This window comes from Hyla sarda, chromosome 1 (genome assembly GCF_029499605.1).
Source record: "Hyla sarda isolate aHylSar1 chromosome 1, aHylSar1.hap1, whole genome shotgun sequence".
Taxonomy (NCBI): Eukaryota; Metazoa; Chordata; class Amphibia; order Anura; family Hylidae; genus Hyla; species Hyla sarda.
Genome location: NC_079189.1, coordinates 84,340,582 through 84,357,193, shown reverse-complemented (window position 1 = coordinate 84,357,193; position 16,612 = coordinate 84,340,582). Strand labels below are relative to the sequence as shown.

At 45.4% G+C, this 16,612-nt stretch overlaps 1 protein-coding gene across 2 annotated transcripts in view; it reads right to left on the bottom strand.

Annotated features, from left to right (window-relative positions):
* Nucleotides 1-16,033, bottom strand: part of RHOH (ras homolog family member H) — a 79,937-nt gene extending 63,904 nt beyond the window's left edge. For both annotated transcript variants that reach the window (XM_056551633.1, XM_056551632.1), the window contains exon 1: nucleotides 15,949-16,033. The gene's annotated coding sequence lies outside the window, so the exon portion shown is untranslated. The remainder of the gene's footprint in view (nucleotides 1-15,948) is intronic.
* Between the last annotated feature and the right edge of the window lie 579 nt (nucleotides 16,034-16,612).

Below are 16,612 nucleotides of genomic sequence, written 5' to 3'. Positions count from 1 at the left end.
TGCGACTATCAAGGGGAATACATCCCCTGGTACCGATGGTATCCCATTTCAGATTTATAGGAACTTCTCATCCTTTCTATTTCCAAAGTAATTGGGGACAATTAATGAATCCTGGAGGGGGGGGGGTGCCCTGCCTAAGTCTATGTGTGAGGCGAACATCACTTTGATTAGGAAAAAGGATAAAGATCCTCTGGAATTGAGTTCATATTGCCCCATCTCACTGCTGAATACTGATATAAAAATAATAGCAAAAGTATTGGTGAAAAGATTGGGGAAAGTTGTGGAGGCTGTTGTAGGGAGAGAGCAAGGCGGTTTTGTGCCCGGAAGAACTGTTCATGATAATATCCATCAGGTGTACGAGGCAATTCAGAGTTGCTCTAGTGGTCCCCGCTCCATCCTGTTGTTGGATGCTACCAAAGCCTTCGACAGGGTGGAGTGGGAATACCTGTGGGAGGTCTTGAGGAGGGTGGGGGTGGGCCCGAACTTTCTGAGCTATATTCAATTATTGTACACGAATCCGGAGGCGAGAGTAGTGGTAGACGGAGTTCCTGCTTACCCATTTAAATTAACTAGAGGCACTAGGCATGGGTGCCCCCTCTCACCTTTACTATTTTAAATATATAATGAGCCCCTAACAGCTTTAATAAGGAGTACCGATACGTATGAAGGTTTTGGAGTAAACGGAAAAGAAAATAAGATACTATTATTCGCAGACGATATTCTCCTTTTTGTAACAAATCCGCAAGAAAAAATTCAGCATATTATGAAGATATTCGATGAAATTGCCCCACTATCTGGTTTAGAAATAAATTGGAGTAAGTCCATTTTGTTACCTCTAGATGAAGATCTAGGGGGTATGGACAGCAGATTAAAGGTATTGAAAAATACTGAATCCTTTTCATATCTGGGAGTTAAAATAGCGGCTGCAAATGATAAGTTTGTAGTTAATAATCTACGGCCCCTCATTAATAATTTAGAGAAGAGAATCGGAGTCTGGATTAAAATGCCATTCTCAATGTCAGAAAGGATGGCCATAATCAAGATGGGGATCCTTCCCCAGATTCTGTTCTTCCTTAGCGCTTCCCCAATGTAGATTGGGAACTCTTGGTTTCAAAAATTGGAAGTAATGTTGGGTAAATTTTTATGGGGCAGGAAAAGGGTTCAATTAAAATACAGACGTTTCGCGGCATCACGTGATGGGGGAGGAATGGGGTTACCCAATTTCCTTATTTATTACCGTATATACTCGAGTATAGGCCGAGTTTTTCAGCACGATTTTTCGTGCTGAAAACACCCCCCTCGGCTTATACTCGAGTGAACTCCCCCACCCGCAGTGGTCTTCAACCTGCGGACCTCCAGAGGTTTCAAAACTACAACTCCCAGCAAGCCCGGGCAGCCATCGGCTGTCCGGGCTTGCTGGGAGTTGTAGTTTTGAAACCTCCGGAGGTCCGCAGGTTGAAGACCACTGCGGCCTTCAACATCATCCAGCCCCCTCTCACCCCCTTTAGTTCCGGTGGGATAGTGTTCCGGGCTGCTATCTTCACCGGGGAGGCCTCTTCTAAGCGCTTCGGGCCCGGCCTCAGAATAGTCACGTTGCCGTGACAACGACGCAGAGGTGCGTTCATTGCCAACGTAATTCTGCGTCATTGTCAAGGCAACGCCTCTATTCCGGGCCGGAAGCGCGGAGAAGAGGCGCCCCCGGTGAAGATAGCAGCCCGGACCACCTCCTCACCGGACCACCTCCTCACCGGACAGTCCTGCAGGACCGGACCAGCGCCGAGCGGAGGTGAGTACTCAGAACTAAAGGGGGTGAGAGGGGGCTGGATGATGTTGAAGGCCGCAGTGGTCTTCAACCTGCGGACCTCCGGAGGTTTCAAAACTACAACTCCCAGCAAGCCCGGACAGCCGATGGCTGCCCGGGCTTGCTGGGAGTTGTAGTTTTGAAACCTCTGGAGGTCCGCAGGTTGAAGACCACTGAGGGCGAATGATGAGAAGAGGATGATGAAGGGGGGGTGTGGGGATGATGAAGGGGGGTGGGGATGGTGAAGGGGGGGGTGTGGGATGGTGAAGGGGGGGGGTGTGGGATGATAAGGGGATGATGAAGGGGGGATGTGTGGGATGATGACAAGGGGATGATGAAGGGGGGATGTGTGGGATGATAAGGGGATGATGAAGGGGGGATGTGCGGGATGATAAGGGGATAATGAAGGGGGGATGTGTGGGATGATGACAAGGGGATGATGAAGGGGGGATGTGTGGGATGATAAGAGGATGATGAAGGGGGGATGTGTGGGATGATGACAAGGGGATGATGATGAGGATGTTAATGACGGGTCTGGATGATGACAGGGGGGGATGAGGTATTTCCCACCCTAGGCTTATACTCGAGTCAATAACTTTTCCTGGGATTTTGGGTTGAAATTAGGGGTCTCGGCTTATACTCGGGTCGGCTTATACTCGAGTATATACGGTATTTAGTATCACAGTTAGTTAGAATCATAAATTGGAAGGAATCTAGATATTTGAATTTGGTGGTAGAGGGTAAAAAAAGACAATATATATGATGTGTTAGAATTAGAGGATTACGTTGAGGATCGATGGGACAATAGTATTTTGATGATTAAATTTAAAAAAGTGTGGAATAAGTTAAAAAAAAATGTTGCACATAAATCACAGTATGGGATTCACGCCACTATGGGGGAATTGATACATTGTGAATCAAGTTTTTGGGATAGTAAGGGTATTACACAGATTGACCATATGTTTGATAAGGTCAACTATTCTCATTCAACCACTTTAAAATGTTGAATGGTATAGAAGATAGGGATTGGCTATACTTTTGGCAGATTAGGCACGCAGTTCATAACACAGTAGATAAGGACATTTATTTTGCTCAAAGGCATAAGGTAATAGAGGTAATGAGACAAATAGAATATTTTAAGAGAAACGGGATTTCGACCCTATATAAATGTCTGAATAACACATTGGGAAATGTGGGAATTGATAGGATTAAGACAAAGTGGGTTGACAAGGTGGGGCATACACCAGAGGAAAGCTGGGAAATTATAACTCAGAATATTGGAAAGGTATCTTGTAGTATGGAACATAAAATTGTACAATTTAAGCTGGTCCATATGGCTCATTATTCCGCATCCGATTTATATAGGATGGGGGTGAAAGACTCAGCACAATGTGTGAAGTGCGGGGCAGAAGTGGCGAACTATATACACAGCCTTTGGCTATGTAATAAAATATCTGGATTTTGGGAATCCGTAATTTGTGAGATTGAGAATAAAATACCGGTGGTGGTGCCTCGTACATTGAATTTATTTTACTTGGCGCTATAGGAAATATGGGTAAATACGAGTATGTATTACATAGGGCTCTCTTCTTTGCAAGATTGGTAATCTTAAGGAACTGGATATCCTCTGAAGGGCCAAGGTTAGAAGAGTGGAGGGATGGGCTAAGAAACATGAAAGATAGGGAGTTTAGATGGATTAGGAGCAAGAGAGGAAGAAAAGAATGGAATAAGATTTGGATATTTTGGTAATAAAAATGATTTTTTTTTTTTTCCTCTCCTCCTCCCTGGACCAGGGAGTTGGGTGGGGGGAGGGAGGGGGGTGGAATAGTAAATGTTTATTATTTAAATTTGTATTCGCATCTGTTTTTTTTTTTGGATGATTAATGTGATTAATGTTGTATTTATGGTTGGTGATAGTGGAATACAATGGATTGTATAGCTTTATATTTATATAAAAATGAAAATAAAGTAGATGTAAAAAAAATGTATTACAATTGGAAAAAAAAATTAATTAAGATTACATTTTTATTACAACTTAAAAACTATTTTTGACAAAGGACAGGGACAAATTATAGTGATGTACAGTGCTGTGCAATACAATGGCACTATATAAACAAATTATTACTATTGAAATTTTAATAAAACTGTGGATGATACATTAAAAATTTTTTTGAAAACCCCTTTATTTAACCCCTTAAGGACTGAGCCCTTTTTCACCTTAAGGACTCGGCCATTTTTTGCAAATCTGACCACTGTCACTTTAAACATTAATAACTCTGGAATGCTTTTAGTTATCATTCTGATTCCGAGATTGTTTTTTCGTGACATATTCTACTTTAACATAGTGGTAAAAATTTTTGGTAACTTGCATCCTTTCTTGGTGAAAAATCCCAAAATTTGATGACAAATTTGAAAATTTTGCATTTTTCTAACTTTGAAGCTCTCTGCTTGTAAGGAAAATGGATATTCAAAAAAAAATTTTTTTTATTCACATATACAATATGTCTGCTTTATATTTGCATCATAAAATTGATGAGTTTTTACTTTTGGAAGACACCAGAGGGCTTCAAAGTTTCGCAGCAATTTTCCAATTTTTCACAAAATTTTGAAACTCGCTTTTTTTCAGGGACCAGTTCAGGTTTGAAGTGGATTTGAAGGGTCTTCATATTAGAAATACCCCATAAATGACCCCATTATAAAAACTGCACCCCCGAAAGTATTCAAAATGACATTCAGTAAGCGTTTTAACCCTTTACGGGTTTCACAGGAATAGCAGCAAAGTGAAGGAGAAAATTCACAATCTTCATTTTTTACACTCGCATGTTCTTGTAGACCCAATTTTTGAATTTTTGCAAGGGGTAAAAAGGAGAAAATTTTTACTTGTATTTGAAACCCAATTTCTCTCGAGTAAGCACATACCTCATATGTCTATGTAAAGTGTTCGGCGGGCGCAGTAGAGGGCTCAGAAGGGAAGGAGCGTCAAATGGTTTTTGGGGGGCATGTCACCTTTAGGAAGCTCCTATGGTGCCAGAACAGCAAAAAAAAAACACATGGCATACCATTTTGGAAACTAGACCCCTCGGGGAACGTAGGGGTAATGTGAACCTTAATACCCCACAGGTGATTCACGACTTTTGCATATGTAAAAAATAAAAAAAATAAAAAATTTTACCTAAAATGCTTGGTTTCCCTAAAGTGTTACATTTTTTAAAAGGGTAATAGCAGAAAATACCCCCCAAAATTTGAAGCCCAATTTCTCCCGATTCAGAAAACACCCCATATGGGGGTGAAAAGTGCACTGTTGGCGCACTACAGGTCTCAGAAGAGAAGGAGTCACATTTGGCTTTTTTTGAAGGAAATTTTGCTCTGGGGGCATGCCGCATTTAGGAAGCCCCTATGGTGCCAGGACAGCAAAAAAAAAACACATGGCATACCATTTTGGAAACTAGACCCCTCGGGGAACGTAACAAGGGGTAAAGTGAACCTTAATACCCTACAGGTGTTTCACGACTTTTGCATATGTAAAAAAAAATAAAAAAATTTACCTAAAATGCTTGGTTTCCCAAAAAATTTACATTTATAAAAAGGGTTAAAGCAGAAAATACCCCCCAAAATTTGAAGCCCAATTTCTCCCGATTCAGAAAACACCCCATATGAGGGTGAAAAGTGCTCTTTTGGCGCACTACAGGTCTCAGAAGAGAAGGAGTCACATTTGGCTTTTTGAAAGCAAATTTTGCTCTGGGGGCATGCCACATTTAGGAAGCCCCTATGGTGCCAGGACCGCAAAAAAAAAACCCCACATGGCATACCATTTTGGAAACTAGAGCCCTCGGGGAATGTAACAAGGGGTTAAATGAACCTTAATACCCCACAGGCGTTTCACGACTATTGCATATGTTAAAAAAAATATATAATTTTTACCTAAAATGCTTCTTTTCCCAAAAACTTTACATTTTTAAAAAGGGTAATAGCAGAAAATACCCCCCAAAATTTGAAGCCCAATTTCTCCCGAGTACGGCGATACCCCATATGTGATCCTTAACTGTTGCCTTGAAATACGACAGGGCTCCAAAGTGAGAGCGCCATGCGCATTTGAGGCCTAAATTAGGGATTGCATAGGGGTGGACATAGGGGTATTCTACGCCAGTGATTCCCAAACAGGGTGCCTCCAGCTGTTGTAAAACTCCCAGCATGCCTGGAAAGTCAACGGCTGTCCGACAATACTGGGAGTTGTTGTTTTACAACAGCTGGAGGCTCCATTTTGGAAACCGTGGCGTACCAGACGTTTTTCATTTTTATTGGGGAGCGGGGCTGTGTAGGGGTATGTGTATATGTAGTGTTTTTTACTTTTTATTTTATTTTTTTGTGGTAGTGTAGTGTAGTGTTTTTAGGGTACAGTCGCACGGGCGGGGGTTCACAGTAGTTTCTCGCTGGAAGTTTGAGCTGTTGCAGAAAATTTGCTGCAGCTCAAACTTGCAGCCCGATACTTACTGTAAGCCTCCGCCCATGTGAGTGTACCCTGTACATTCACATTGGGGGGGACATCCAGCTGTTGCAAAACTACAACTCCCAGCATGCGCTGACAGACTGTACATGCTGAGAGTCTTAGTTTTGCAAAAGCTGTAGGCACACTGGTTATGTATCACGGAGTTTGTGACCTTACTCAGTGTTTCAAAACCAGTGTGCCTCCAGCTGTTGCAAAACTACAACTCCCAGCATGTACGGTGCATGGTGTAAGGTGACTGCTGGGAGTTGTAGTTTGCAACAGCTGGAGGCACACCGGTCGTGAAACACTGAGTTAGGTAAAAAAAAAAACTCTAAGTTTCACAACCAATGTGCCTTCAGCTGTTGCAAAACTGCAACTCTCAGCAGTCACCGACAGCCAACGGGCATGCTGGGAGTTGTAGTTATGCAACCAGCAGATGCACCACTACAACTCCCAGCATGCACTTTAGCTGTTTGTGCAAGCTGGGAGTTGTAGTTATACAACAGCTGAAGGTACACTTTTCCATAGAAAAAATGTGCCTCCAGCTGTTGCAAAACCATAAGTCCCAGCATGCCCATAAGGGAATGCTGGGAGTTGTGGTGGTCGGCCTCCTGCTGTTGCATAACTACAGCTCCCAGCATGCCCTTTTTGCATGCTGGGAGCTGTTGCTAAGCAACAGCAGGAGGCTGTAACTCACCTCCTGCTGCTGCTCCATCGCAGGCTGTCCCTCGCCGCCGCCGTCGCTCCTGGGGCCCCGATCCCAACAAGGACGCCGGGGATCGGGGTCCCCAGCACCCGAGATCGTCTTCCCGCACCCGCTCACACCCTCCGCAAGAGGGGCAGAGCGGGTGCGGGAATGACACCCGCAGCAGGCGCCCTGATTGGTCGGCCGATAATCCGGCCGACGAATCAGGGCGATCGTGAGGTGCCACCTCACCCCTGCAGGCTCTGGCTGTTCGGGGCTGTCAGAGACGGCCCCGAACAGCCAGTAATTCCGGGTCACCGGGTCACTGGAGACCCGATTGACCCGGAATCGCCGCAGATCGCTGGACTGAATTGTCCAGCGATCTGCGGCGATCGCCGACATGGGGGGCATAATGACCCCCCTGGGCGATATGCCGGGATGCCTGCTGAACGATTTCAGCAGGCATCCGGCTCCGGTCCCCAACCGGCTAGCGGTGTAGACCGGAATTCCCACGGGCGTATGGATACGCCCTGCGTCCTTAAGGACTCGGAATGCAGGGCGTATCCATACGCCCTGCGTCCTTAAGAGGTTAATTATTACTTTATTGTAACACTTTGTGTATTATACAGTATCTCACATAAGTGAGCCCACCTCTTTAAAATTTTTGTAAATATTTTATTATATCTTTTTATGTGACACTGAAGAAATGACCCCCAGCTACAATGTACAGTAGTGATTTCACAGCCTGTATAACAGTGTTTAATATTGTGTCCATTCAAAGTAAGTCAACACACACCACTGAAGAAGGGGTTTATATTTGTGCTTTGACACCCCGAAACGCGTCTGGTGACTGAATTAGAGACTTTGTACATTAGTGTCAGTCTACACTATATGTTCGGCTTTCAAGCGTTTTTTTTTTTTTGGATTATTGCACCTGGAGAAACTATTATAGTGCTACCTATTCTATTCACTTCACAAAATCTTGTATCGCTGCTAATCAGCCAAGACCGGTATATAACCTTCCATGGTGGGAACATTGTCTCAAAACGGTTGGAATTCCACTTTATTAACACGCCACTGAATACCTGTATCTATCTGCATTTCCGTCATCCAGCGCCCAATCCCCAATCCAGCGCGGACTACGCCATCAAGCAGAAATTCGGCTCCCGTACCTGGTCAGCTGACTTGCCGTCAGCTGACTCTGATGTCGGACGCCAAGTCCGAGCTCGGCGACAGAGAGCGGCTATACACTGTACAAACACCACGCTGCTCCGGCCGGAGCACATCTGACTACCATCCATCTGTCCCGTCAGCGGTGCGGTGAGTGGCACACTAGTGCCAAAACTATATTTCTTTATACAGGTATTGCCAGTATGGAGTAGACCAACCGGTACTATCAAACTGGTGTCAGTACCACCTATATTGCCGACCTTAAAGGCCTATACAAACTGGAACTTATTGTAGGACTTTCTACTCATTCCTATAGGTTATATTGCACTATTTTTTCCAGGACATTTGCAAATCTCTTTCTACAGGAACAATCCCATCTCTAAGACTGTCATTATTCATAGGACACCTTTTTCCTTACAGGATATTTATCGCATTTCTTTACAGGTGTTATTTTCTTGACACACTATCATATATATAACTTGAAACCAAGGAATGTGTCAATATATGTGTCCATATGTGTTATAATTCTAGCATTAGTCTTATCTATGGGAACACCGCTCTGTAGTGTTATACTCATCTGTTTTTATTCATTGGAATTTTAATATCTTATTGCGCTACTCTCGGGCCCTGCGGGAAACACTTTATTTCTAAGTTTATACATTTATTTTAATATATTCTATTGTGGAATAAATATATTTGTTCTAAATTCTTCTTTTTTCTTTGGGTAACACAGACACTCACCCAATACTATTTTGTATAGGGGTGTGCTGAGGACTGAATCCATATTACTGATTTATTTAGCAAATTTTTGTTCTCATAGGGTGAGAACTTTCAGTTAACCTCCGACTCTCAACTCTGTGAGCTGCACAATATCTAAATACATATTTTAGTCAGCCATTAATGTCTAAACTTTGGCAACAAAAGTGAGTACAACCCAAGTGGAAACGTCCAAATTGGGCCCAAAGTGTCAATATTTTGTGTGGTTACCATTATTTTCGAGCACTTCACTTAAAGGGGAACTCCGCTGCTCGGCATTTGGAACAAACTGTTCCAGACACTGAAGCCGGGAGCTCGTGACGTCATAAACACGCCCCCTCCCATAGGCTTGCATTGAGGGGGCGGGGCTATGACATCACGAGCTCCCGTTGCAAGCTTCAGCGTTCGGAACAGTTTGTTCCAAACACTGAGCAGCTGAGTACCCCTTTAAGACTCTGGAGATTGGAGTTCACCAGAGCTTCACAAGTTGTCCCTGGAGTCCTCCAGCACTCCTCCATAATGAGATCACAGAGTTGGTGGATGTTAGAGACCTTGTGCTCTCCCATCTTCCATTTGAGGATGCCTCACAGATGCTTAATAGGGTTTAGGTCTGGAGACAAGCACGGCCAGTCCATCACCTTTACCCTCAGCTTCTTTAGCAAGGCAGAGGTCATCTTGAAAGTGTGTTTTGGGTCATGTCGGAATACTGCCTAGTGACCCAGTCTCCAAAGGGAGGGGATCATGCTCAGTATGTCACAGTACACGTCGGCATTCATGGTTCCCTCAATGAACTGTAGCTGGCACACATGCGAGACACCATCTGAACCAATTTAGTTTATATTGGTCTCAATGGACAACAGGACAATGTTCCAGGAAAACGGTTTGTGGCTTTCTTGTGGGACGACAGTCACGCGGACTAATTTAATGCAGTGTGCGGCGTATTTACTGAGGCTTTACATTATAGCAGAGTGTCATTTCTTCAGTATTGTCACGTGAAAAGATATAATAAAAATGTAAGGGGTGGACTTCACCTATGTGAGATACTGTATCTATGCTACGACAGCACTTTGTGCATTATCTCAGCACATTAAAGGGGTACTCCGCCGCTCAGTGTTTGGAACAAACCGTTCCAAACGCTGGAGCCGGCGCCGGGAGCTTGTGATGTCATAGCCCCGCCCCTTATGATGTCACATCCCGCCCCATCAATGCAAGTCTATGGGAGGGGGCGTGACGGCTGTCACGACCCCTTCCATAGACTTGCATTGAGGGGGCGGGGCTATGATTTCACGAGCTCCCGGTGCCGGCTCCAGTGTTCGAAACAGTTTGTTCCAAACGCTGAGCAGTGGAGTACACCTTTAGGAATGATACATGGCACAGGGTAAAGTTTCATGTTCTGAATTTGCTGCTGAAGGTGGTCATGGTGAAGTAGAGCAAAATTTTAAGTTTTGCTGTTGGGGCTCATGGTAACTTGTCTTCTTATTGCGGGATGTGAATAAAATAGCAAATTAAGATTGACAATCGAGAATGGAGAGACTAATATATGGTGTAAAAAAAAAGCTTCCTGTCACCAAAAAACAGCTCTGGAGGACTAACTGCTGCTTTATGAATTCAGGCACAGAGACGTAAAACGTTTAACACCATTTAGATAGAGGCTTCATAATGTGAGATACATGGTGTTACAATATCTAGGTTGAGTTTTAGGGAATTAGAAGTATTTCTGTAGTTGGCGACATTCTAAAAAGGTGCAAAATGCAGAAACCCACAGAGAGCCAGAAAAAATAAGTAACACGTGGAAATTTCAGTGTAAAAGAAAGGCTGAATAAGAAGAAAAAGCACACAAAGAAAGCAAAAGAAAATATGTACATAAATGTCAGATCATGGAAAGCAAAAGTATTAAAAATGTAAATGTCATAGAGAATAGTAGACCACAGCATTATACTGTAAGGTCTCATCTTTGCAGCATTTATATATTGCTTTGTTCAGGTTATGATTTAATGGCATTCTACTGTATATTTAATTTCTTATAATAAAAGTTTGCAGCATAAAGTAACAGCAGATCATCATAAGCAATTGTGTATATCTAATAGTAAAGGGTGAGACAAGGTATTCATTAGATTTCACCTTTTCAACAAGACAATCTGTATATACACTCATTGACAAAAAAACATAGCAAGGATAAGTTGTTGGAATTGAATGTAATGTTATATGAGCCAATGTAATGAAGATATATGTAAGTGATTACAATATTAAAGAAAAAAGATAAGTTTATTGGGGAAATGGACAATTCAAAGGAGGATCTAGTACCCTGTCGGGCTTCCCCTAGCCTGGATATAAGATGAGATACAGGCTCCATATGGCTTCCTGTGGCACATTTGCCCACATTTGGGGTAAATGTGACAAGTAAAGATAAAAACAGGAAAACCCGTTGGCTCTTTGCAGCAGAGGCGGCTCTCTAATTAGGCGATTTAGGCGGCCGCCTAAGGCCTCGCGCTAAAAGGGGCCTCGCAGTTGCCTAAATCTTGTAGTTAGAGCAGTGATTTTGGCGACATTTTTTTTTTCTCAAATGTCCCACCCAGCCCTGCGCGCAGGGGGGAAGGGAAGCCTGCGTGCACACAGCGTCCTCCTGCGTCCTCCAGCGTCCCCTGCGTGACACCACCCCCTCCCCCTCGCGGCGCAGTGAGCCGAAAATGGTGCCAGACGGCGGAGCGAGCTGCCATGGAACTGCAAGCTGCGCGGGCAGGCTTGCTTAAGGCACCATACCCTTTCCACCCCCCCCCCCTGTTACCCCTTCTCAACCCTGTCCAAACCCCCCCCCCCCCACACTGTCAACCAGGTCCACCCTCTACACCCCCCCCCCGTCACACTCCATCCCTGTCACCCATATCCTACCCCCCCCCCCGTCCCCCATGTCTAGCCCCCCTCAAACCCCCGCCAGTCCAGTGTTTCCCAACCAGGGTGCCTCCAGCTGTTGCAAAACTACAACTCCCAGCATGCCCGGACAGCCTAAGTCTGTCTAGGCATGCTAGGAGTTGTAGTTTTGCAACAGCTGGAGGCACCCTGGTTGGGAAACACCAATCCAGTCCATACTCATCCCACACCATGGCCAGTTAGGATGTCAGGTGTGTACACTGTCCATAATAATGTTATAATAACATGTCCACCCCCCTGTCACCCCTGTCCACCCCCCCTGTCACCCCTGTTCACCACCCCTGTCACCCCCCCTGTCACCCATGTCCACCCCCGTCACCCATATCCACCCCCCCCCGTCACCCCTGTCCACCACCCCTGCTCACCCCCCCTGTCACCCATGTACACCCTGTCACCCATGTCCATTCCCTGTCACCCCTGTTCACCCCCCTGCCACCCCTGTTCACCCATGTACACTCCTCTACACCCCTCTGTCACCCATGTACACTCCTCTACACCCCTCTATCACCCATGTACACTCCTCTATACCCCTCTGTCACCCATGTACACTCTTCTACACCCCTCTGTCACCCATGTACACTCCTCTTCACTCCTCTGTCACCCATGTACACTCCTCTACACCTCTCTGTCACCCATGTACACTCCTCTACACCCCTCTGTCACCCATGTACACTCCTCTACACCCCTCTGTCACCCATGTACACTCCTCTACACCTCTCTGTCACCCATGTACACTCCTCTACAGCCCTCTGTCACCCATGTACACTCCTCTATATCCGTCTGTCACCCATGTACACTCCTCTATATCCGTCTGTCACCCATGTACACTCCTCTATACCCATCTGTCACCCATGTACACTCCTCTATACCCGTCTGTCACCCATGTACACTCCTCTACACCTCTCTGTCACCCATGTACACTCCTCTATACCCGTCTGTCACCCATGTACACTCCTCTATACCCCTCAGTCACCTATATACACTCCTCTACACCCCTCTGTCACCCATACACACTCCTCTACAACCCTCTGTCACCCATGTACACTCCTCTGTACCCCTCTGTCACCAATGTACACTCCTCTATACCCCTCTGTCACCCATGTAAACTCCTCTATACCCCTCTGTCACCCATGTACACTCCTCTATACCCCTCTGTCACCCATGTACACTCATCTACACCCATCTATCACCCATGTACACTCTTCTACACCCCTCTGTCACCCATGTACACTCCTCTATACCCCTCTGTCACCCATGTACACTCCTCTATACCCCTCTGTCACCCATGTACACTCATCTACACCCCTCTGTACACCCATCTATCACCCATGTAAATTTTTCTACACCCGTCTGTCACCCATGTACACTCCTCTATACCCCTCTGTCACCCATGTACACTCCTCTATACCCCTCTGTCACCCATGTACACTCCTCTACACCCCTCTGTCACCCATGTACAACCCTCTACACCCCTCTGTCACCCATGTACACTCCTCTACACCCCTCTGTCACCCATGTACACTCCTCTATACCCCTGTCACCCATGTACACTCCTCTATACCCCTCTGTCACCCATGTAAACTCCTCTACACCCCTCTGTCACCCATGTACACTCCTCTACACCCCTGTCACCCATGTACACTCCTCTATACCCCTCTTTCACCCATGTACACTCCTCTATACCCCTCTGTCACCTATGTACACTCCTCTACAACCCTCTGCTACCCATGTACACTCCTCTATACCCCTCTGTCACCCATGTACAACCCTCTACATCCCTCTGTCACCCAAGCACAGTCCTCTACACTGCTCTGTCACCCATGTACAGCCCTCTACACCCCTCTGCCACAATGTACAACCCTCTACACTCCTCTACACCCCTCTGTCACCCATGTACACTCCTCTACACCCCTCTGTCACCCATGTACACTCCTCTACACCCCTCTGTCACCCATGTACACTGTTCTACACCCCTCTGCCACCCATGTACACTCCTCTATACCCCTCTGCCACCCATGTACACTCCTCTACATCCCTCTGTCACCCAAGCACAGTCCTCTACACCGCTCTGTCACCCATGTACACTGTTCTACACCCCTCTGCCACCCATGTACACTCCTATATACCCCTCTGCCACCCATGTACACTCCTCTACATCCCTCTGTCACCCAAGCACAGTCCTCTACACCGCTCTGTCACCCATGTACACTCCTCTATACCCCTCTGTCACTCAAGTACAGCCCTCTACATCCCTCTGTCACCCAAGCACAGTCCTCTACACCGCTCTGTCACCCATGTACACTCCTCTACACCGCTCTGTCACCCATGTACAGCCCTCTACACCCCTCTGCCACCATGTACAACCCTCCACACTACTCTACATCCCTCTGTCACCCATGTCACCCTGTTTTGCAGGTTTAACGGTGAAGAATTGTGTGTGGAAGAAATTATCATGATGGCCCAGACCAAATGGAGAAGAGAAGGCAACGAAGCAAATTAGAAAAGACGTCATTGGTGAGTTGCTGTATAAAGCAGCACTTTAAACTACATACCCACTGATAAATAGATATAGTGCATTGCGTTTTTTATTTTTTTTACCATTTTATAATTTTTTTTTTTCCCCGTCCACCTCGGTAGGGGAGCCCTGCGTAAAAAATATTTGAAAATATTTTTTTTTACTTCTTTTTTATCGTGCTTGGGGGGCCTCAGATATATTTTTGCCTAAGGCCTCAAAAAGTCTAGAGCCGCCTCTGCTTTGCAGTGCAAGCTTATTATTAGATAGTAGCCAAAAACGGACGCAAGACCTTTCGAGACCAGAGTGTCACTTCTTCGGGGAATTATATGGCAATGAAAGATATATTACTGATACAAATATATATGCAAAAATGGTGCCCAAACTTCCAATGAAGTAAGATACAGGGAGGAGCCTCTGATGTACACGTGCCTCAAATACAAGATAGATTAAGGAATTCAGACATCATAAAACAAAGTTATATACAATAATTTTTGTAGAAATCATAAAATTATATAAGAAAATATTTTTTTGCCCAAAACATTAAAGGGGTACTCCACCCATAGACATCTTATCCACCGCTGGGGACCCCTGCGATCTTCCTGCTGCACCTGGCATTTGTCTAGAGACTTGGCCGTGACATCACGAGTGGGGCATGAAGTAACGGCCACGCCCCCTCAATGCAATTCTATGGGAGGGGGCGTGACGGCCATAGACTTTCATTGAGGGGGCGTGGGCGTGATGTCAAGGGCCTCTGGCGCTGCACCTGATGCTCTAGACGAATGGCAGGTGCAGCAGGGAGATCGCAGGGATCCCCAGTGGTGGGACCCCCGCGATCAGACATCTTATCCCCTATCCTTTGGAGTAGTTTGGTGCGGTTTTTGCATATATGTTTGTATCAGTATGTCTCTTTCATTGCCATATAGTACTGACTAAGAGACACTGTGGTCTTGAAATGCATTTGTTTTTGGCTACTATCTAATAATAAAAAGATCCAAATTGTTGGTCAGCCATAAGCCCGGCTGTCCTGAGTCCAAGTGAGTCGCACTGGGAAGGTCAGGTTTTCTTTTCTGGTCTTAGCTGCATTTCGATCTTCAGCCAGGACTGCACCTGTAGACTGATTCCCGGAGGCAACACCACCTCTGTATCTATATGTCTACTAAGCTGTTGTGTCTTGTACACAACAGCACAAAGTGAGCAGCCACTTTTATTACTGCCTACATGTGTGGTGACCCACGGGTGTAGTGGTGGGATCAGATGGTATTAACCCTGGGGGCAAGATGTTGTTAACCCCTATTGTTCGTGACGCCAGTGTGCTTTTAGGGTTCCGGAACACCACACGCCCGGTTTCTCCGCTATACCAGTTGCTAGTAGTGAAATGAGAGTCCACAACCAGTAATGGTCAAACGGAGGCTTTACTGAGTATAAGACAGATGGAATTATCTTCACAGCTAAGGCCAGATTTCCCAGAGAGGTGGCCAGGACCCAGAAGGACCTTGCAGCTTGCTGGACCAATACTTGTAATAAACTTGACTTGAGATTGGACTTGACTTGACTATATGCAGGACTTGACTAGTTTCAGTGACAGCAGATATAGACTTGAGACTTACTGGAATGACTGTTGCTTTTGGGGTCTTCCAGATGCTGATCACTTTCACTGAGATCTGTACTTGCTGGTTCTCAGTAAAGGAAGAGAGTGAATCGTAATGTCTGCCCCTTTATATAGTGGGGGGCTGGACTAATTCCCATTGGTCAAGCTGCAGGTCATAGGTTAAGCTGGTGCTCTCTGGGAGAATATGTGAAAACAAATCATATGACTGCATAACATGTGACAGACTTACACAGGTACTTGAGACCCCCCACAGGTCCTTTGTACTACCTATATATAAGGATACTGTCTAGGCATTAAAGTGATTATAAACAACATTACGGAACCAACAGGGGGAGACCTTGCAGGGGAGCCCCCGGGTCACTGAGGGTCTCAACCTGACAGGGCCTAAGGGTAGTACAGGACCATGTCTTGTACTGGGACATCCCACATGGAATGAAGCAAAACATACTACAATATGAGATAGTAAACAGGTGAAAGAGCCAGCTCCGTAAAAAGAAAGGTTTATTAGATTCTTTGAAATACCAATAGAAAAGGCAGTGTGGGAGAGTACATCAGGGGATATTCATCAGTTTACAGCATGGGATGGATCCCCTCATGCCGACACGTTTCAGGTCGTAGACCTTTAGTCATGGCCGAGTAGGTTGAACAAACTTTATCACCCA